The sequence below is a fragment of the Manis pentadactyla genome, chromosome 1 (assembly GCF_030020395.1).
Source record: "Manis pentadactyla isolate mManPen7 chromosome 1, mManPen7.hap1, whole genome shotgun sequence".
Classification (NCBI taxonomy): Eukaryota; Metazoa; Chordata; class Mammalia; order Pholidota; family Manidae; genus Manis; species Manis pentadactyla.
The window spans coordinates 78,887,121-78,910,971 of record NC_080019.1 but is presented as its reverse complement, the minus strand read 5'-3'; the positions used below and the strand labels follow the sequence as shown (position 1 = coordinate 78,910,971).

The following is a 23,851-nucleotide window of genomic DNA, read 5'->3' as shown; positions in this document are numbered from 1 at the left end:
ATTGAAAAGGCTTAGAACAACAAATGCTGGTGAGGATGCAGAGAAAGGGGAACCCTCCTACGCTGCTGGTGGGAATGTAAGCTTGTTCAACCATTGTGGAAAGCAGGATGAAGGATCCTCAAAAAACTAAAAATAGAAATACCATTTGACCCAGGAATCCCACTCGGAATTTACCCAAAGAATACAACTTCTCAGATTCAAAAAGACATATGCACCCCTATGTTTATCACAGCACTTTTTACACTAGCCAAGATGTGGAAGCAAACTAAGTGTCCATCAGTAGATGAATGGATAAAGAAGAAGTGGTACTTATACACAATGGAATACTATTCAGCCATAAGAAAGAAAGAAATCCTACCATTTGCAACAAAATGAATGGAGCTGAAGGACATTGTGCTCAGTAAAATAAGCCAGGCAGAGAAAGACAAATGCCAAATGATTTCCCTCATTTGTGGAGTTTAACAATGAAGCAAAACTGAAGGAACCAAATGGGAGTAGACTCAGAGACGCCAAGAATGAACCAGTGGTTACCAAAGAGGAGGGGTGTGGGAGGGCAGGTGGGGAGGGAGGGAGAAGGGGATTATGTTTAGTACACATGGTGTGGGGGATCACGAGGAGAACAGTGTAGCACAGAGAAGGGACATAGTGAATCTGTGGCATCTTACTGCACTGATGGACAGTGACTGCATTGGTGTATGTGTGGGGACTTGATAATATGGGTAAATGTAGTGACCACATTGTTCTTTCATGTGAAACCTTCATAAGAGTGTATATCAATCATACCTTAATAAAAAATTTAAACAAAAAACAAAAAACAAAAAACAAAGGAAACTACAATAAAGATACGAAAAATAATAAATGAGCTAGCGAGATCACAGGATACAATTAAAAGTCAATTGTATTTTAATACATTGTCAGCAAAAAGATTGGAAAATGAAGATTACAGAAATAATTCCATTTATACTGGCATCAAAATATTTGGAAATAAATTTAACAAAGGGTATAGGAGACATTCATTCCGAAAATTACAATACTTGTTGAAAGATAATGAAGAAGACCTAAGTAAATGGAGTTCATTTAATAGAGTTAATTGATTTGAAGACCTAAAATTGTTAAGATATCAATTGATACAAAATTGATCTATAGATTAAGTGCAATCCCAGCACAATCCAAGCATGTCCTTTTGTAGAACTTGATTCTAATGTTGATATAAAGGCACAAATGACCTAGAATTCTAAAGAAATCTTGAAAAAGAACAATGTTAGAAGATTTCATTGGCTAACCTCAAGACACACAGTAAAGCCATAGTAACCAAGATAGTGGAACTAGCATAGGATTGATAAACAGATCATTGCAACAGAATGGAGTCCAGAAATACAATCACATGTTGGTAGCAGATCAGTTTTTGACAGAGGTGCCAAAGGAATTCAATGGGGATAGGAAAGTCTTTTCAACAAATGGCCTGGAACAACTGGATATCCATACATGAATAATTCAAACTTGTCTAAAACCATGTACAAAATTTAACCCACACTATATCATGAACTAAAATAAATCAGCTAAATCTATAGAACTTCAGAAAAACAAATATGATATATAATATTTTTGTAACTTGGAGCTAAGCAAAGGTTTCATAGGCAGAACTAAGAAAGGAACAACCATAAAAGAAAAAAATGACAAATTAGACTTCATGAAAAGTAAGAACTTCTATCATCAAAAGACATTTAAAAATGAATAGATTACCAAAGATAGGAAAGAAATATTTATGAACATATATCTGACAGAAGGCTGCTATCCACAATATATTAAAAACCTCATAAAAAATAATTAAAAGACAAAAAAAATCAAAAAGTGATCAAAATTTGTCAACATTTGACAAAGGAACAGATACAAATGACCAATAAGCACATGAAAAACTACTCAATTGCTCATAACAAGAAAATTTCTATTAAAATCAAGAAGACACACTCATGTATCTCATTATAATCGTTAAAATGAAAAAGATTGACCCAACTAAATGTCAGAGAGAATGTGGAGCAGTTGTAATTCTGATATATTGTTAATGGCAATGTAATATGGTACAACCAGATTGGAAGAAGCTCTGAAAATTTTTATGAATATAATCATGTTTATTTTTGACACAGCAATTCAATTCCTCAGTATTTATCCAAGAGAAATGAAAACACATGTCCAAGAAACACTTGCATAAAATATTTATAGTAGCTTTACTCATATTAGGCAAAGCCTGGAAATAGCTTGAGTTTCCATGAAAAGACAATGGATGAAGGAATTGGTAGTATAGTCATACAATGGAACACTTTATAGCAATAAAGAATGAATCAGTGGTATGTACACCACCACATACTAATCTCAAAAATATTCTACTCAATAAAAAAAGCTCCATGTCTAGAGTACATACTGTGTGACTTCTTCTGTAGGTTCTATATACAGGAAAATACGTTTTATAGTAAGAAAAAAAAATCAGAAGAGCTGTTTTCAGTAATGGGTTGGATGGGAATTTACTTGGATGGGGCCTGAGGAAGCTTTCTGGTCTGAGGCTAATGTTTAATACCTTGGTACTTGTCTAGGTTACACAGGTAAATACATGTGTGAGAACTCATCACATGAAATGCTTATGACTTATGCATTTTACTGTATGGAAATTTTACCTTTAAAGAAAACAAGGAACCCAATGCAAATATCAGACAATAATCACAGCATGCTGAAATCTAATGGAAATGTACTGGTTTTCAATTTACTGTGAAATGCATCAAAAATGAAGAAGTGTTGATTGATGTGTAGAGAGATAGATGGATGGATATATGATGAGGCAAGTATAGTAAAACAGTCATTGTAAAATCTAGGTAACAGGTACTTGGGGGTTGACTATAAACATCTTCTAACTTTTCTGTATATTTGAAATTTTGTATAATTAAATACTGGGAAAAGCCAATACAATAGTCTTGTTAGTTGTCATTTGCACAATCCATTTCATTAATCAAGTTGAACATAGTTTTCAAAGTATATTTAACCAAAGAGAAAAAGATGTATTTATACATATATATACAAATACACAATATAATCAAAGAGAGAATGTATGCCTGTATATATACACAGAAAATTTACTAGCACTAATTTTTATTTACTTCTTTGGTTATACAGTAGTGATTATTATACGTGTATTATATATTTGGTGATATCTAAGATGATTCTGAAAGGTGGTGGTTGATGATTTTCATGGTATCAATACTCCCACTGAAGCAGATTTCAAGTCACTGAAGGCAAAGTTGGGAAGAGATGCTCACAGTTGGTGCTTGTGAGCCTGTGCAAGCCAGTGCCAACATACCCTTGTTCTGACTTCATCCAACAGTTTAGGGATTGTAACGGACTGAACTGTGCCCCGTACAAAATTCGTATGTTGAACCGCTAACCCCCAGTGTGAATGTATTTGGAAATCGAACCTTTAGGGAGGTAATTATATTTAATGAGGTCATAAGGGTGGGGCCCTAATCCGAAAGGACTGGTGTGTCCCTGTAAATAGGAGACGAGGGTTCTTTCTCCACACCTGACAGATAAAAGCCCATGTGAAGACACAGGGAGAAGGAGGCCACTTCCAAGCCAGGCAGAATGTTCTCACTGCAAACCAACCCTGATGGCACCTTGATCTTGGACTTCTAGCCTCCAAAACTGTAAGAAAATACATTTCTTTGTTAAAGCCATCCAGCCTGTGGTATTTTGTTATGACAGGCATGTCAGAATAATACAGGAATCATGCTTTATTATCTGAAAGAATGATGTAAGGTTGATATTACTATTTCTGCTTAAATTTTTTTTTGTATCACAGGATTTTGATTGATGAGTTTGGACGCTGATCCTATCACTCTTGAAAACTTTTATATCCCAGTCTACAAAACTCTTCCCTTTCTACAAGGAAGACAGCCTATATCACACTGTCTTTCAAGAGACCCTCGTAGTATGCAAATGCCATATTCCAAGAAAAAGAAAATCAAACGAAAGACTAAAGAACATCATGATCCTGCTTGAAAGCACATTTATTGTTGTCTAGACAATTAGCAGTACTTTTTGTCAGATGCTACTGAAGAAGGATTTATACTAATACTGCTTCACTCTATCTTACACTAAGACGTAAGTGGCTTACTTTCTCTTTAGCTAAAACATTAGCTAAATCACACTGGGAAAATTAAACCCAGAGACGGAAACTAATTGGAAACATTGCTTTTAGGTAATGAAGCACTTATGCATCCATTTTGTGGATTCATTAAGTTTTAGTTTTGGGAAATTTTTACATGACTCACCTGAAAAACAAATAATTGTGATTGAAATATATAATTGCCAAAGTCATCAAATACAGGGCAACTTTGGCAATTCATTTCATTTCATTTCAACAATCATTTCAAAATTTTCCTAAATATTGGTGCTCCAAAGATAAAAAAGATGAACATGACAATGTGCCACTACTTAAGTAGCCTGGAAGAGGAGAAACACATTTAAGCCTTTACCAGGTGATAAGTGTAATTATGAGGTTTATATCAGGTGTTATAAACAGAATATATATATATATATATATATATTTTTTTTATTGAAGGGTAGTTGACAACAGCATTGCATTACATTAGTTTCAGGTGTACAACACAGCGACTCAACATTTATATACATGATATTTCTAGGTACCAGGTATCACCATACCAAGTTGTTACAATATTTTGACTATATTCCTTATGCTATACATTACATCCCGGTTACTTATTTATTTTACAATTGGAAGTGTGTTTATATATATATATATATATATATATATATATATATATATATATATATACACATACACATATATATATTGTGAGGGCATCTCTCATATTTATTGATCAAATAGTTGTTAACCACAATAAATTTCTGTATAGGGGGGTCAATACTCAATGCACAATCATTAATCCACCCCAAGCCTAATTTTCGTCAGTCTCCAATCTTCTGATGCATAACGAACAAATTCTTACATAGTGAATAAGTTACATGGTGAACAGTGCAAGGGCAGTCATCACAGAAGCTTTCGGTTTTGTTAATGCATTATGAACTATACACAGTCAGTTCAAATATGAATATTCATTTGATTTTTAAACTTGATTTATATGTGGATACCACATTTCTCTATTATTATTATTTTTAATAAAATGCTGAAGTGGTAGGTAGATACGAGATAAAGGTAGAAAACAGAGTTTAGTGTTGTAAGAGAGCAAATGTAGATGATCAGGTGTGTGCCTGTAGACTATGTGTTAATCCAAGCTAGACAAGGGCAATAAAACATCCATGTATGCAGAAGATTTCTCTCAGAACATGAGGGGGGAGGTTCTAAGCCTCACCTCTGCTGCTCCCCATTTTCTCACCAGATGGCCCCCTGCGACTGTGCCTGTCTTAGGTTGTTCCTCCCTTGAGGAATCTTACCCGTCTCTGGCTAACCAGTCATCTTCCGGGGCCATACAGGGAAATGTTAAGTTGGTAAGTGAGAGAGAAGCCTTATCGTTTGAAAAGGTTAGCTTTTTACTTCTTTGCATATTTATGCCCTGTGGCTTCTATGCCCAGCTTTTGTCTTGAGGTGTCTTTACCACTTGGAAGAATTATGATACTCGGTAAATTCGACATGTGGCACGAGTTCTATTTAAAGGTTGTGATTAGGTAGGAAGAAGAAAAGCTATAGAAGTAGCAGGCGGCAGAAAACCTGGGAAGACTGATTATTTCTTTGACATATCTTCTTGTAGAGTAACTTCAGCATGGATAGGTTTTAAACTACTAATTAAATTGTGCACACACATTAACATAATAGGAATATAGTTACCTAACCAAAGCATACCTGTAATTACCAGCCATCTCCAGTGAAACCAAGAAAACCAGTTAGGCACCTTAGGCATTTGTGAAAACTTATCTATGATATGGTGGATATTGTCCGACTGAACTTAAACAGTCTGAGAGAATTCAGATAAACTAGAACACCCCATTCCTGGGGACTGTTCATATCCCATATGTTCTTTTAACGATAAATAGTCTGTGGTTGTAAGATTTTGGAGTGCTACAATTTGCACTTCTCCTAATTCTTGGTTGAGTTCCAACAGTATAGATCCAGTCCAATTTTTGTTTTACTGTATGCACAGGCCAGCTTAGATATCTCCTTCATCTTTACCATGGCAAGTCTAGGAACTGGTGGGATGAGTGCATCTACACCTGTGACAGTGCGTGAATCTTTGTTGAAGTTTTTTTTTTTTTTTTTTTTTTTGATCATCTTCTGTCATGAGTCTTCCCGAGAGTGCTGATGTTGGAAGTTCTTTTCATATCGTATCTTAGTTCATTTTCGGGGTAGCCAAATTAGGCTTTGATCCTCTGTATAAACACAAACAGACCCTTTGCCTACACTTTTATATGTCCTTTATATCATTGTGTAGAACTCATTAGAGGTCACCACATAGGAACTGCATTTTTTTTTTTTAATCATTAAACTACACTTACATGACGAATACTTTGTTTACTAGGCTCTCCCCTATACCAGGTCCCCCCTATATACTCCTTTACAGTCACTGTCCATCAGCGTAGCAACCTGTTGTAGAATCACTACTTGTCTTCTCTGTGTTGTACAGCCCTCCCCTTTCTCCCACCCCGCTATGGATGCTAATCTTAATACACCCCTATTTCTCCCCCCCTTATCCCTCCCTACCCACCCATCCTCCCCAGTCCCTTTCCCTTTGGTACCTGTTAGTCCATTCTTGAGTTCTGTGATTCTGCTGCTGTTTTGTTCCTTCAGTTTTTCCTTTGTTCTTATATTCCACAGATGAGTGAAATCATTTGGTATTTCTCTTTCTCTGCTTGGCTTGTTTCACTGAGCAAAATACCCTCCAGCTCCATCCATGTTGCTGCAAATGGTTGGATTTGCCCTTTTCTTATGGCTGAGTAGTATTCCATTGTGTATATGTACCACACCTTCTTTATCCATTCATCTATCGATGGACATTTAGGTTGCTTCCAATTCTTGGCTATTGTAAATAGTGCTGCAATAAACATAGGGGTGCACTGATCTTTCTCATACTTGATTGCTGCATTCTTAGGGTAAATTCCTAGGAGTGCAATTCCTGGGTCAAATGGTAAGTCTGTTTTGAGCATTTTGATGTACCTCCATACTGCTTTCCACAATGGTTGAACTAACTTACATTCCCACCAGCAGTGTAGGAGGGTTCCCCTTTCTCCACAGCCTCGCCAACATTTGTTGTTGTTTGTCTTGTGGATGGCAGCCATCCTTACTGGTGTGAGGTGATACCTCATTGTAGTTTTAATTTGCATTTCTCTGATAATTAGCGATGTGGAGCATCTTTTCATGTGTCTGTTGGCCATCTGTATTTCTTTTTTGGAGAACCGTCTGATCAGTTCCTTTGCCCATTTTTTAATTGGGTTATTTGTTTTTTGTTTGTTGAGGCGTGTGAGCTCTTTATATATTCTGGACGTCAAGCCTTTATCGGATGTGTCATTTTCAAAGATATTCTCCCATACTGTAGGGTTCCTTTTTGTTCTATTGATGGTGTCTTTTGCTGTACAGAAGCTTTTCAGCTTAATATAGTCCCACTTGTTCATTTTTGCTGTTGTTTTCCTTGCCCGGGGAGATATGTTCAAGAAGAGGTCACTCATGTTTATGTCTAAGAGGTTTGTGCCTATGTTTTCTTCCAAGAGTTTAATGGTTTCATGACTTACATTCAGGTCTTTGATCCATTTTGAGTTTACTTTTGTATATGGGGTTAGACGATGGTCCAGTTTCATTCTCCTACATGTAGCTGTCCAGTTTTGCCAGCACCATCTGTTGAAGAGACTGTCATTTCACCATTGTATGTCCATGGCTCCTTTATCAAATATTAATTGACCATATATGTCTGAGTTAATGTCTGGATTGTCTAGTCTGTTCCATTGGTCTGTGGCTCTGTTCTTGTGCCAGTACCAAATTGTCTTGATTACTATGGCTTTATAATAGAGCTTGAAGTTGGGGAGTGAGATCCCCCCTACTTTATTCTTCTTTCTCAGGATTGCTTTGGCTATTCGGGGTCTTTGGTGGTTCCATATGAATTTTTGAATTATTTGTTCCAGTTCATTGAAGAATGTTGCTGGTAGTTTCATAGGGATTGCATCAAATCTGTATATTGCTTTGGGCAGGATGGCCATTTTGACGATATTAATTCTTCCTAGCCATGAGCATGGGATGCGTTTCCATCTGTTAGTGTCCCCTTTAATTTCTTTTAAGAGTGACTTGTAGTTTTCAGAATATAAGTCTTTCACTTCTTTGGTTAGGTTTATTCCGAGGTATTTTATTTTTTTTGATGCAATTGTGAATGGAGTTGTTTTCCTGATTTCTCTTTCTGTTGGTTCATTGTTGGTATATAGGAAAGCCACAGATTTCTGTGTGTTGATTTTGTATCCTGCAACTTTGCTGTATTCCGATATCAGTTCTAGTAGTTCTGGGGTGGAGTCTTTAGGGTTTTTTATGTACAGTATCATGTCATCTGCAAATAGTGACAGTTTGACTTCTTCTTTGCCAATCTGGATTCCTTGTATTTTTTTGTTTTGTCTGATTGCCGTGGCTAGGACCTCCAGTACTATGTTAAATAACAGTGGGGAGAGTGGGCATCCCTGTCTAGTTCCCGATCTCAGCGGAAATGCTTTCAGCTTCTCGCTATTCAATATAATGTTGGCTGTGGGTTTTTCATAGATGGCCTTTATTATGTTGAGGTACTTGCCCTCTATTCCCATTTTGCTGAGAGTTTTTATCATGAATGGATGTTGAACTTTGTCAAATGCTTTTTCAGCATCTATGGAGATGACCATGTGGTTTTTGTCTTTCTTTTTGTTGATGTGGTGGATGATATTGATGGACTTTCGAATGTTGTGCCATCCTTGCATCCCTGGGATGAATCCCACTTGGTCATGGTGTACGATGGTTTTGATGTATTTTTGAATTCGGTTTGCTAAAATTTTGTTGAGTATTTTTGCGTCTACGTTCATCAGGGATATTGGTCTGTAGTTTTCTTTTTTGGTGGTGTCTTTGCCTGGTTTTGGTATTAGGGTGATGTTAGCTTCATAGAATGAGTTTGGGAGTATCCCCTCCTCTTCTATTTCTTGGAAAACTTTAAGGAGAATGGGTATTATGTCTTCCCTGTATGTCTGATAAAATTCCGAGGTAAATCCATCTGGCCCGGGGGTTTTGTTCTTTGGTAGTTTTTTGATTACCGCTTCAATTTCGTTGCTGGTAATTGGTCTGTTTAGATTTTCTGTTTCTTTTTGGGTCAGTCTTGGAAGGTTGTATTTTTCTAGGAAGTTGTCCATTTCTCCTAGGTTTCCCAGCTTGTTAGCATATAGGTTTTCATAGTAGTCTCTAATAATTCTTTGTATTTCTGCGGGATCTGTTGTGATTTTTCCTTTCTCATTTCTGATACTGTTGATTTGTGTTGACTCTCTTTTCCTCTTAATAAGTCTGGCTAGAGGCTTATCTATTTTGTTTATTTTCTCGAAGAACCAGCTCTTGGTTTCATTGATTTTTGCTATTGTTTTATTCTTCTCAATTTTATTTATTTCTTCTCTGATCTTTATTATGTCCCTCCTTCTGCTGACCTTAGGCCTCATTTGTTCTTCTTTTTCCAATTTTGATAGTTGTGACATTAGACCGTTCATTTGGGATTGCTCTTCCTTTTTTAAATATGCTTGGAGTGCTATATACTTTCCTCTTAAGACTGCTTTTGCTGCGTCCCACAGAAGTTGGGGCTTAGTGTTGTTGTTGTCATTTGTTTCCATATATTGCTGGATCTCCATTTTGATTTGGTCATTGATCCATTGATTATTTAGGAGCGTGTTGTTTAGCCTCCATGTGTTTGTGAGCCTTTTTGCTTTCTTTGAACAGTTTATTTCTAGTTTAATGCCTTTGTGGTCTGAAAAGTTGGTTGGTAGGATTTCAATCTTTTGGAATTTACTGAGGCTCTTTTTGTGTCCTAGTATGTGGTCTATTCTGGAGAATGTTCCATGTGCACTTGAGAAGAACGTGTATCCTGTTGCTTTTGGATGTAGAGTTCTGTAGATGTCTATTAGGTCCATCTGTTCTAGTGTGTTGTTCAGTGCCTCTGTGTCCTTACTTATTTTCTGTCTGGTGGATCTGTCCTTTGGAGTGAGTGGTGTGTTGAAGTCTCCTAGAATGAATGCATTGCATTCTATTTCCTCCTTTAGTTCTGTTAATATTTGTTTCAGGTATGTTGGTGCTCCTGTATTGGGTGCATATATATTTATAATGGTTATATCCTCTTGATGGACTGAGCCCTTTATCATTATGTAATGTCCTTCTTTGTCTTTTGTTACTCTCTTTATTTTGAAGTCTGTTTTGTCTGATACCAGAATTGCAACACCTGCTTTCTTCTCTCTGTTGTTTGCTTGAAATATCTTTTTCCATCCCTTGACTTTAAGTCTGTGCGCGTCTTTGGGTTTGAGGTGAGTCTCTTGTAAGCAGCATATGGATGGATCTTGCTTTTTTATCCATTCTATTACTCTGTGTCTTTTGATTGGTGCATTCAGTCCATTTACATTTAGGGTGATTATTGAAAGGTATGAATTTATTGCCATTGCAGGCTTTAAGTTTGTGGTTACCAAAGGTTTAGGGTTAGCTTCTTTACTGTCTTACTGTCTAACTTAACTCGCTTGTTGAGCTATTATAAACACAATCTGATGATTCTTTATTTCTCTCCCTTCTTATTCCTCCTCCTCCCTTCTTCATATGTTGGGTGTTTTGTTGTGTGCTCTTTTTAGGAGTGCTCCCATCTAGAGCAGTCCCTGTAGGATGCCCTGTAGAGGTGGTTTGTGGGAGGCAAATTCCCTCAACTTTTGCTTGTCTGGGAGTTGTTTAATCCCTCCTTCATATTTAAATGATATTCGTGCTGGATACAGTACTCTTGGTTCGAGGCCCTTCTGTTTCATTGCATTAAGTATATCATGCCATTCTCTTCTGGCCTGTAGGGTTTCTGTTGAGAAGTCTGATGATAGCCTGATGGGTTTTCCTTTGTAGGTAACCTTTTTTTTCTCTCTGGCTGCTTGTAATACTTTGTCCTTGTCTTTGATCTTTGCCATTTTAATTATTATGTGTCTTGGTGTTGCCCTCCTTGGATCCCTTGTCATGGGAGTTCTGTGTACCTCTGTGGTCTGAGAGGCCATTTCTTCCCCTAGTTTGGGGAAATTTTCAGCAATTATTTCTTCAAAGACATTTTCTATCCCCTTTTCTCTCTCTACTTCTTCTGGAATGCCTATGATTCTTATATTATTCCTTTTAGATTGATCACTCAGCTCTCTTAAAATTCTTTCATTCCTGGAGATCCTTTTATCTCTCTCTGCATCAGCTTCTCTGCGTTCCTGTTCTCTGTTTTCTAGTCCATTAATGGTCTCTTGCATCTCGTCCATTCTGTTTTGAAGTCCTTCCAGAGCTTGTTTTATTTCTGAATTCTCCTTCCTTAGTTCTTGCATATTTCTCTGCAAGTCCATCAGCATGGTTATGACTTTTGTTTTGAATTCTTTTTCAGGTAGACTGGCTAAATCTATCTCCCCAGATTCCTTCTCAGGGGAAGATGTAGCAGATGCCGAAGCTGTCTGGGTTAGTCTTGTCTGGATCATATTTTTTTGCCTTTTCATGTTGACAGGTGCTATTGACTGTCAGCTGGGAGGGCCAAAATTTTCACTTGCTACTGGCCTTTCTTTACTGGGGCAACTGCGACCCCTAGTGGCTTGTGTTGGGTAATTGCGTGTAGACTGGGTCTTTGTGTCTTGCCTGGCCGGAAGGGAGAAATTTCCCTTTCTGTGGGCGGAATTTGTCTCAGGCTGCTTCTCTGCTTTCGCAGCGCCCGGTGGGGTGATGGATGGGGGGGCTGCTTGACTGTTTGCCTCCGTGAGGGGTCTCAGAGCTGTTGCCCAGGGGGTTAGTGCACCCGGTTTTCCCTGTAATTTCCAGCTGCTGTACTGTGACCTGGGTTGTTTCCGTCAAGCTGTTAAGTCCCTGTCCCTTTAAGACTTTCAAAAAGCCCCCGCTTTTCTTTGTCACAGGGGCATCAGCTTCAGCACCCGCTCAGAGGTCTTACTCCCTGTTCCCCCAGTATCCAGGGCCCCCTGGGCATGTACTGTGTCTGCGCTCTGGCCCGGATGGCTGGGGCTGGGTGTTCGGCAGTCCTGGGCTCCGTCTCCCTCCCGCTCTGCCTATTGTTCTCCCGCCGGGAGCTGGGGGGAGGGGCGCTCGGGTCCCGCAGGGCCAGGGCTTGTATCTTACCCCTTTCACCAGTCGCTGGGTTCTCGCTGGTGTAGCTGCAGTCTGGCCACTGTCCTGCGTCTTCTGGTCTCTCTTTTAGGGCTAGTTGTGTTTGTTGTATTTTCAAAAGTATATATGTTTTTGGGAGGAGATTCCCACTGTCCTACTCATGCTGCCATGTTGGCTCCGCCTCCCAAACAGAATATATTAATATATTCAATATTGTATAATAATTATGTAATAAAAATCGATACATTCTTTCTAGATAGGAGACAAACCTATACAGACAGTGGTTTCTCTCTTTCACTCTCTCTCAACTTTTTAAGTATTTTGAAGATAACTGCTGAGACGGGTCAAAAAACCCCTTCAGAAAACTAGAGGAAGTCACATTTGTTCTAAGTCTCACAGCTTGCTCAAGACCAAAGAACAGACATTCTAGGTTAACTATAGAAAGAACCAATGGGTATCTTCCTTTGGAGAACTCCAGAAACATTACCATGGATGGAGAGCACTTCAGCATCCAGTGAGCATATTCAAGGTTAGTGAGTACCATTCTCATAAAAGGAAAAACTGCTATTGGTGAAGCTGTTTTACCAATAATGAAAAGATATGGATTAGACCCCAAAATGTTCAGGAACAATTTTCTCACTTGATAAGCCTAGAGTTTATCATACTCGTTACAAACACAAAGACTGTTTGAAAAGCTGCTATTTTCTATTAGCAAGAACAGCTACATAATGCTGGGCACAGAGCAAAATACAGAATTTCAGGAGAACAGAACAGCACATTAAACTGCATGTGGTGACCAGTGTAACTGCACTTACACTGAAGCCCTTGAAGCCAGTTGGCCAGGGGCAGAATCACTTTAAATATTGGAGCAAGCTAAATATTTGTCATTTCTGTCTGATATGGGAAATCATAACCTTTAGAACGTAGCCACTGCAGATCTGAGTCTGAGCTTCATCACTTATCAACTATGGGAATTTGGGCAAGTTATTTCAGTTTCTTCATTGAAATGTAGCCATGCAAATTAAACTTCCATTGCAAGTTCCAGCATCACATGAATTATATGTGTGAATTTCATTCTGGTGAATTCAGAAATAACTGAATGTATTATAAAATAAGAATTAGGAAAATTAGTGACTTTAGAGTCTTTCTATTTGTTTTAGAACAAGAATTACATCAAGACAGTCTTTTGCTTTTCCTTCCTTTCCCCCTCTTGGCCATCAATTTCATCCCTCATCCTAGTTGTAAGCTGCCAATCACAAGTTAGACTCACCATAAAGACTGTTTTAAGATCAGAAATTTTATTATGTAAACAAAAGTTACATACTTAGGACTAAGAACATAATATTGTGTACATTATAGATTCTACATATTGTATCTTCATTGTAATCTTTCATCATTACTTTCTAGTATTCATAGGTAGATTAGTTTAATTTATGTAGTGTTTAACAATTCTAAAGATCTGTTTACTTACATTTTAACTTTCATTTTATACAGAAAAACAGGACTACTGGTTTTTGACTGTGGACCACTCTCTTTGGGTGACCTGGCAACTTCCTTTTCTGTTTCCAGATGCTAGAGAGCTGGCTTTCCAGTACATCATTAAAAACTAGCACCCATCTCAAAGAATCTGTTTCCCTGAGCAAGATCACTATTACCCTCTCTCCATTAAAAAGAAAAAACAGCAGGGGGCAGAGTCCCTCTGCCAGTATCTACTCCCATGGTCCATGCACAACTCTCTAGAAAAATTGCATAAACAAGACTTCTCGAATCTTTTTTCCCCTGCTGACACTCTGACTATAAATTCCCACCTGTATTATGTGATATTTGCTGCTATGTAACCTGAGACTTTGCAAGGTAACTTTTAAGGTTATTGTGGGATAACAGGGGCATGAATTATTCATCTCATTTTACCAATGAGAACACAAAGTTAGATGGATGAAGTGAAATGCCCAAGGTCACAAATCTAGTGATCAGAATTGATGTGCATTTGACCTTCCTATTCCAGGATAAGTCATCAGTGACATAGGCTTCCGAAAATCAATAGCTAACACATTACCTATTCTATACTAGATCCTCTCACAAGCACTTTATGTTTACTGAGACATTTAATCCTACAACAGACCTCTAGGACAGGCACCAATATTAGTCCATTTTTACAAAGGAAGAAACTGAAGCAATAGGAAATCTGCTGATTTCCTCAAGGTTTCACTGTTAGTAAACTGCAAAGCTGAGTTCAAATCTAGGTAGTCTGGGTGCGAAGTCCATGTTCTTACTCTCTGGCTGTACTTGTACTCATGTGCTTGCTGAGGAACCCTTTCCTGGTGCCAGGAGAGCTGTCTCACCATAGCTAGCTATTCTTGCACCACATAACGAGTTTATTATGAGGAAAAAGAAAAGAAGAATCTCCCCCTTAGGGGTTAGATGGTTGATGTTTGCAGCATCCCCAGAAGGGCAGGGCTTCTTACATATCACTGATGATTTAACCAACCAAGTCACTGGTTAGGGCAGGGCATTGGGCCAAAGGCAGCAGAAATGCAGAGAGCTGATGTGATAAGTCAGTAGTCTTTAACTTTCAGATTCATTAGACACTGATGACACATATTTTTTTCTTGTCCCCCACTAGGCATTCAAAGTCAGGCAGGACACCAACAAACGTTTTTTGCCCAGGACTCCTAGGTGCTGCAGGAGGTCTAGCACCTCTGGCTCCTGTCCTTTAAATGCCAGCATTGGCCCAATCAAAGTGACAATCACAAATGTTCCCTCACACAGCTTCCATTTGCAATATGAACTCTGAGATGTGGTTCATTCTATGTTGAGAATCACTAGTATCTACCCATGCAAAGCTTTAAGAGGTTATCTTGAATCATGAGCCAGAGGCAATTCACCTGCACCTCATTGGGATGTACCTCCTGTCTTTAAGTGCCTGGCCTTGAAGCAATTCCCATTTCCTGAAGGCATGCCCTGAATTTCTCCTGAACAAGATCTCCATTTTTTTTTCACCTTTGTTTCACAAGCCATGCATAAGAGATTGATTCTGAGCTCATCCCTGTTGCTATAGCTCATCAAGGGCTGAGTCCCAAGAAACAAAAATTGGAGGCAAAATGTGTGAAATGACCTTGTTATGGAAAACAGTGAAGTAACAGGAGTGGCTGGGGTGGGCTTATCAATGAATAGATTTTTAAAGAAAACTAAGGCAGGAAAACCCACAGAAGTAACAAAAATGAGAGAGCTGGTGAGCAATTCTAAGTCAAAGACCTCAAAGATTGTCAGAAATCAGAGACAGAATACAAATGCCAAGTCCCCAAGGCAGAAGAAACAAGCGTTAAATGAGAAAAGGGATCAAAAGTCATTAAACAGATGGAGTTGGAATTTAAGAGTTAGCAGGCCAGGAACGTAACAGTAGAGATGGTCCAGGATGACATAGAGGCTGTTGTGCATTTGGGGCTCATTATTATCATTCAGCAGTGATGGTTGCGCAACTCTCTGAATATACCCCAAGCCACTGAATAGTACACTTGGAAATGATGAACTTTGTGGTATGTGAATTATATCTAAATAAATCTGTTTTTTTTAAGTATGTGATTGGCATAGATTAATAAAAAAACAAGAAAGAATGTGGCAGTAACTTGCATAATTAGTAACCCTAAGATCCTTAAATGTTAACACAAAATGTTGGTAGACCTATAGAACTGAAAGTGAAATAGCATATCCCAGCCATGGCTTCTAGCATCATCACAAATCAGGAGATCAAGACATCACATGATGATAGAGAGCAGGAGAGGGGATTACACTTGTTTTCTTGATCTGAAAGCATGATGCTAGCACCCTCGGGTATATCAATGTGAGGAGTTTATTTTCTAGTCTGAGGTATTCAGTGTCATCAAGACTATCAAAGATACATTCCAAAAGATCGTATTTCTATGAATTTAATGAGATGATTCACATACAACGCTTTTTAATGAATCAATGTTTGAAATGTATCCTTGTTCTACAACTATTTTTAGAACACATTTGAGCTGTAGTTGACAATGTGTCTCTATTTTCTTTTTCTCAGTGGTATGAAGCTCAGTCATATCTCAATTTACTTAAGCCAATCACTTAAGCAATTCCTTCAAGACTTGGCTCAGGTCTAGCAGAGCACAAACAGATATTAAAATATAAAATAAACATGTAATGGATATTATTAGAACATGTCCAGCTCATGGCTAATTTTATAGTCAATTGTATCATATTTGTTCCTATGTCCAAGAACATTGTAAGTTTGTTGAAAATCTCTGCAGGATAAAGGAACAAGAATGTGTAAACATGGTTAAATAAGACAATGGTTTTAAGTTCCTTTTTGGATGTGTGCCAAAGTAAAGGAGAAAAAAAATTACCACCCCAGCTAACACTGAAATATTTAATTTAAAAAATATGCAATCAGTCTATTGTTAATTAGTTTTCAGGGTGCATTTTCAAATGTTTGTGGATCTTAATTAAAACAAGGGAAAAATCAGAAAAATAGAACAAACAGTATGTCCTTGGCCACAGTTCCTATGCTATTGTCCATTTAGTTGGCCCTCATTAAGTGACTACTCGAGAATTCTAGTAAAAGATACTATGCATTTGTCCATTCAAGATATGTATTCAATTCAACCATGTGGCAGCCACAGTGCTAAGAACTGGGGTTATACAGCGGCCCACTTGGATACAGTCTTTATCCCTACTGGGATAGACAACACATGAATCTATCAAGCTAACTGTAACACTGTGTGAGGATGATGATAGGGAGAGACACTCGGGAATCCAGAAAAAGAGTATTTAATCCAATGGGGTGAATTCAAGGAGGACTTAGAAAGACTTTGGGTGTAAAACCTGGGCCAAGCCTCAACTAGGAATTATGCAGGAATACCCAAGTAAAGGGCAAAAAGAAGAGCTGGAAGTAGAAGAGGATTTTAGAACAAGGAACACAGGTGACATATAGCATAGTGTATGGGAGTTTGCCAGCAATGTGTTCTAATGAACACAGTGTTGGTGGGAGTAACTGGAGAGGCAGAGGGGCCATGTGTGCGTTTTCAGAGGTTGGGCTTTACCTGTCTGTGTCAATGAGGCAGTGAAGGATTTAAACAGGGGACTAATGTGGTTTGAATTGTATTTTGGTTACATCATTATGACTGTGTATAGAATGGAGACAGTTTGAATACCTTAGTGAAATGAAGGAAGAAAAGAGGAAAATTGAGAACTATTTGGGAGGTAAGATCTATACACATACAACAATTGTTTAGAAGTGAGTTAGTTTTGAAATTTTGAAGAAAATTCCTGGTTTCTCGCTAAGTGGATTATTGTGCTACCAATCAAGACAGGGAATGTACAAGAACATGCCTGGGGTAAAATCAGTTTGTTTTGGATCTGTTGAACTTGGGATGTCATTGTCACACCCAGATGGAAAAGTCTAGTAGGCAACTGGTTTGTGAGTCTGCAGCTGAGGACAGAGATCTCTGTGGAAACTAGAGATGTACAAATTTTGAATACACAGGTAATTGTTGAAAAAAATTAGAGATTATCTAGTAAGGATTTGCCAAGTAATGGATCTTAGGGAACATGGACATTTAAGGGTTACACGGAAAACATAAACTGTTCAGGAGGCAAAGAACTGCAAAAATATGAGAACCAGGAGGGTGTGATATTAAGGAGCAGAGTGCCATGGAGGGTCAGTAAATAAAGACTGAATTGTTTCCATTGAATTTGGAAATACAGAGGTCATTGGTGAACTATGCCAGAATCATTTCCATGGAGAATTAAGAAAGCAAGCCAGATTACATGTAGTTGAGAAATGAATGGAAAATAAAACAGTAGAAATGCTTTTCAGTTGATAAGAGGAGAAAAGAGACTCCATGGTGGAGAAATAGAGATAAATAGATCATTATTTTTGGATGGTAGTGATAAGCCTAAATTTTGGTTAAGAAGAAAACAGAAAAAATAAGTTGAGGATACAGGAGGTGAATATTGCAAAGGGATAGGAATGGAAAAGACAGAGGGACTGTCAGGGCAGAAGAGAAGGGAGATAAGAGGAAAACAGATGGTGTCTGGTGCATGTTCTCAATCCAGAAAAATCTATATGCCCAGGCTCCAGAGGTTGGCACAATGTATTGTCATAAATTGGTTAAATGAAATGGAATCAACCAGACCAGGCTGCCACACCTGAATTTCACATATCCCCAGACTGAACTTGTTTCCTTTGTATTTAATAACACAATCTGGAAATTAACAATGAATTGAACTGTCTCTCTGTCCGGCATTCGTGTGTGTGTTTGTGTGTGTGTTTTTACCTGGCAGAGCAGCTCACTGTCTTCTGTGTTGTTTCAGTCTTCATATATGTAAGGATCATTTTCACAATCAGAAAATTACTGACAATATTCCATTATTAAATAACAAGAATCAATGGGCTAGGGAAGGTAGAGAAAAATATTGGATTAAATTCAGTGGATAGAAAAATGTAGAGTTTCCTGTAACATTAACCCCGAAAACACTAAACCCACAGGTAACATACACTTAATCAGGAAAAATATGTATAAACATTGAAAGTAAACAAATTCTAAATACTGAAAATAACCAGACCTACTTTTTAAAATGCTGTCATTTTGCATTGTTTATTTTTAGACCCCCATAAACAAATCCATTTATGACAGCCTTATGTCCCTAAGACTTAAAACTCTTCACAGTATAGATGTGATAGGAATAAATACACTGCAAGGACTGAACAAAAGAAGAGTAGAAAATAGATTAGCAAACATTTAATAATTGTCATATCTTTCTATCAATGACAGTTGCTGACAACTGAGTTGCTGACAAACTAAAATTTGAAAGCTAATCTACATAGTTTGCATTTTTTTTTGTTTGGAATCATTTAAAAAATATTCAATAGCCTTGTTACTAAGAACTATATATCAAATTCCATTTTCAAGAATTTCCTGGGCTGTTCTTGGGCATTTATTTTTCCCACATAATTGAAGATCATTTTAACCAATTTTTAAAAAATGTTGAGAGTGTTTTGTATTAACATTAATTTTATCGATTTTTAAAATCTCAATTCTTCCCATTCAAAAAACATTGCTTTCAGTTCCTATATTTTAAAACAATCATTAAGATTTCAGTCTTTATGAAGGCCCAGTCTACTTCTTGTTAAATATTTCTTATTAAATTTATTCTTAAATTTCAAAGTTGTCTCTATCATGCGTGGAAATTTTTTTTTTATACTCTTTCCTTTTCTAGGATTGATGGAGAGATAATATCGCTTGGGAGAGGCAGATAATATATTTAATAAATGCATTCATAAATCTAAGAACTTAAAATAGGTATGTTACATCATATTTGAGAAAAACAGAGGGTGCAACAATTGCCAAGTTCCTGAGGTGGGAGCATGACTCTGACTCAAGAATCTAAGAGACCAGTATGGCTGGAGTGAGAGAGGAATGGGAGATGAAGTCAGAGTTGCTAGATCATAGAAGTCATTGTAAGGTCTTTGGTGTCAACTGGTAGAATAAAAGCAAGCAAGTCGGTGTTCTTTAATAAGCTACTGCCAGAAAACCTCTCGATGACCCAGTGTACACCTATTCACTTATCCACAGAGCAGGAGGGATCTGTGCATGATTCAGTTTCTTCTTGGCTTTAGTACGTGAACCCTGGCTTCCAGGGATTTATCTGCCCAAGTCCATAGTTCTGCATCAGTTCCACATCATGGCCACCCAGGAACACTATACCTCACTGGTACACAGGCTCCCGTGGGCATCAGCATGCATCTGACTCAGGAAGAATAGACACACGGGAGTTGGTGGTAGAAGGAAGGGAGCTATCTTCCAGTCATCACCTTCCCAGAATATCCTGCTCCAGAATGCAAAACCATATTTGTTTTGGTCCAATTTCACAATGTCTCTTCATTTTCACCTTCCCATGTCTGAAAGCAAGTAATAAAGTAAAATGTCACAGATTAAAAGGAAATGGTCTCTGTATCCCAACACATAGCATTTCTTACAAGTATTTATTTGATATCTTTATCACAAATTTTGTGTAATAGATGATATTGTTCAATAAAGCATAATTTACTGCTGGTAAACCACCAACCCAAAGTCTTAGCTATGTTGTGTTCAACTACAAAACTGTAGTTGAACTCTTACAGGACAGCTATCCAGTTATCAAATTACACTTAATCATATCAACGAATATCTTTTCAGGGCTTCTTATTTGCTATTTATTTTGCTAAATCTGTTATGCATATAGTTACCTCAATCCTCAACCAACCCAGTGTAGGAGACTTTACTGATATTTTATTATTACAGAGGAGGACTTATACACAGGCACACACATCAAGTGGCACACTTGTTCTTGTCTGATTCCAAATCCAGGAGACCTAATGTCTACTCACTGTTTAAAAACCCACCCCAAATGGCAGAAGTACCCAAATCTAATAGAAACAGAACATTTGCAAAGATGTTAAGCTGTGTTATAAACTCATCCATTCCAGTCAACTTGTTGAGAGAGCAGAGCAGAGCAGATCACGACTTTTCAGCGAACATCCTACAGCTTTTAACAGAGTTGTGCAGGAACAGCTGTCTGCTCTAACCTTTGCCAGGATACTGCAGACCAAGAATTACATTTAGCTTCAGAGCACCCTGTCTCTTAGAGTTACAGATCTAAATTGACAGCATTAGCTGAGCCTCTGCTTTTCAGTCTGCCTCCTGAACATCAAAGGGTATTACTTTGAATAAAAGAGTAACAAAGAGCAAGAAAGTGAATGTGCTGTACTCAACTTTTCAAATGGGAACTAACATGACTGGCATAATTTACTATCATCATCACTATCAACAGCAGCAGCAGCATTATCAAAATCATCATTACCAGTATTTCCAGACAAACTTTGCATGGTCCAAGTGTTGAGTATGATCTGTTGTACTAAAAAGTGAACCTCTCTTGTCTTCCCTTCTCAGATACATTGTTGGGGGCTGTACAGTGTACTGGACAGGCACCCTTTGTGATTGCTCACAGATAACCCTCTAAGCTTTTGTAGAGCTCTAGTGATTAGAAAGTAATATATTAAATGAAAATCTGTTGTCCTTTCCTGAAAATTCTATTCCTTGTTTTCAGCTCCAAAACACAAAGGTGCAAAGTTACTTCTAAGTAGTTCAGATACTCCACTGCCGGCCTTCCCACGTGAAGGCAAATGGTCCCTGACTTTCCTGTGCTGTATCAATACAGAAGAAAGCATTAGCAGTTTCCACAACATAATGATATGTCCCTTGTTCACGACTGAGGGTGTCCATAGGACTCCTATAGAGGGGACAGCAGCATGCAAAAGGGGTGTCACTTTATTCAATTCCCTGTAATCCACAGTCATACACCAAGAGCCATCTGGCTTTTTCACAGTCCATTAAAAGGACTATGAGTGGGCTTTAAGGTGCCCACATTCTCTAACTCTTGTAGAGTTTCTCCAATTTCCTTGTATCCCCCAGGCAATTTATACATCTCCCCTACCATCTTCAGGGCTGAAGGCACCACTCTTTCCCCGTGCCTCCCTGATGGCCTCCTGCATCACAGATTCCCCTCCTGCCTCCTCCCTCGCTGCTAACATATCTTCCAGGAGCAGGAGCTGTCTTCTCAATAACTGTCTCTCTTTCTTAAGGGTATCCCGTAGGTCATTGCCCAGCTCCTCCAAGTGATGCCAAAGTGTATCTCTCTCTTGCCGAAGTGTGTCTTTCTAGATAACCTTTTCCACTATCTTGAGAAACAAACATCCCACAATCTAGCTGCTACATGGCCACTCAGGGCCTCTAAGCAGTCTTCTGTCTCACGGAGGGCTAATTCCACAGCTTCCGGTGTCTCCATCCTTCCCCAATTCTGGGGAAGGCCCCACCCATCTATTAGGTGCTTTACCCTAGACCAATTCCCCACTAGGGGCTCTCCAAGTGGAAGCCCCATGGACAGTGGGTTCCCAGGTAAAGCTGCACCCTCCACCAGTGCCAGAGGTAAGGGTGAGTCAGTTTGTCACAGCCCACCGCAGGGGCCTCCCCAACATCCACAGGGGAATTTCCAGGTATCTCCCCACCATCTCTAGGTGCAGCCTGCCCACGTGTCACACTCATGAATAGAGATTTCAGATTCAGAGGTCCTGCTGACTACTACCAGGTGTAACTCCGGGGTGAAAATATGTTCCTGGCCCGGCGCAAATTACCTTTGAAGCAGAAATCAGCCAAAGGGAGAAATAAGGTGGAAGAAACTCGTTTGTTGCCTACAAACAGTTGTCCACTTCTGCTCACCTGCGTCTCTCGTGACCTGGCTGAAAAAGGGACCCCAGCCAACCTCTCTGGTCCAGATATGCCCTCACTTCCCCTTATAATCACCTATTGATATGGAGGTGGACCACTTCTCTCCACCTCTTAGAAGCATCTATTGATATGGAGATACACTAAGGCCAGGTGAGACAATCTGGAAATACTGCACTTTTACCCACAAGCAGTATGTTTCACAAGACATGAATTGCTCTTGAGTTTTTTGGGTTTTTTCATATGGTCATTGTGGATGTTCGCATTCATAAACTCAGTTTCTTGCTCATTCTCAATCTAAAACAAAGGTAATAAACAGTATATTTTGCTGTACTTCTGGCACTTTTTTATTGTTCTATCAATATAACACTATTCTGTATTTGGATACTGTCTTGGGAAAATCTTACTGAGACACAATGAGCTTTTAAAAATGCATACTACCAATAACACACATACAAAGTAAAATGGAAAATTCCAGAACTCCATTCCCATATGCCTTGCTCTGTCCAAATTTCTCCCACTGTGGAGCACTGCCAAGTAATCTTCTGAGCTTAATCTAGTTTACTTCTGTCTAGTTACGATTCTTTGTAAGGTCAGAGACATTCAGACTCTCCTAGTTCCTGTCAATGGACTGAGTTCCTCCTCATGGCCCACCAAAGACCTGAACCCCATTAGTTGGAAAAAAGCTTTTTTTTTTCCTAACAAGGGTAATTATCGAATGGCATTTTCCTCTGAACGTCAGAACACAAGCAACTCTGCTCCCCTCTCCCTTTTCCTGGCATATCTCCAACATCAAACTGACCTCCTCCAATCCTGGGGAAAAGAAAGCAAAATGCCTGGGCCGGCGCCTGAGTATTTCCAGCCAGCATTGCGGTGCCAAGGTCCATTCTCCAAGCCGGGAGCCTGGGGCTGGGAGCACAGGCGAGTCCGCCGGGGTCTTGAGCAGCTGTTTTTCTCTTTTCCAAACTCAGCAAAACCCTTCCTCACAGGCTCTGGAACCTGCCTCTGGAATTCGAGGTAACTGCCCACTGGCTCCTACCCGTGTCCTTACCTCCCCATTAGAGCTGCGACAACTTTTTTCTCATTTCCCCCTCCCCCTCGTTTGCATCCGGAGGCCTAGGCCACGGGGTCCCGACGCCTCTGGGACCAGCGAACCTGAGCGGCGGGGCGCGCCCCCGGGGAAGGAGGGTCCGGGCAGGCCGGGCCACGCCCCTGCGCCCTGCGCCGCCCCGCCCCT

The 23,851-nt window shown here is 39.0% G+C and overlaps 1 protein-coding gene and 1 long non-coding RNA gene across 9 annotated transcripts in view; one reads left to right on the top strand and one right to left on the bottom strand.

Annotated features, from left to right (window-relative positions):
* The window catches only part of PLSCR4 (phospholipid scramblase 4), a 141,194-nt gene that overhangs the window by 56,239 nt on the left and 61,104 nt on the right, over positions 1-23,851 (top strand). Inside the window, exon 1 of one of the 2 annotated variants that reach the window (XM_036896419.2) lies at positions 23,503-23,631. The exons of the other annotated variant lie outside the window; for it this stretch is intronic. The gene's annotated coding sequence lies outside the window, so the exon portion shown is untranslated. Of the gene's footprint in view, positions 1-23,502; positions 23,632-23,851 lie in introns of those variants that run through there. 2 annotated transcript variants of the gene reach the window in all.
* LOC118918033 (uncharacterized) lies at positions 887-23,791 on the bottom strand. 7 transcript variants are annotated; one of them, XR_008996605.1, is made up of 5 exons: positions 23,417-23,555; positions 22,524-22,911; positions 20,059-20,252; positions 18,628-18,744; positions 887-3,687 (listed from the first exon to the last, which is right to left on the bottom strand). It is a non-coding gene; the product is annotated as an uncharacterized LOC118918033 (long non-coding RNA). The 7 variants fall into 7 exon arrangements; XR_008996607.1 differs by lacking the exons at positions 22,524-22,911; positions 23,417-23,555 and adding an exon at positions 23,666-23,791 and having other exon boundaries at positions 20,059-20,179; XR_005026963.2 differs by lacking the exons at positions 22,524-22,911; positions 23,417-23,555 and adding an exon at positions 23,666-23,778.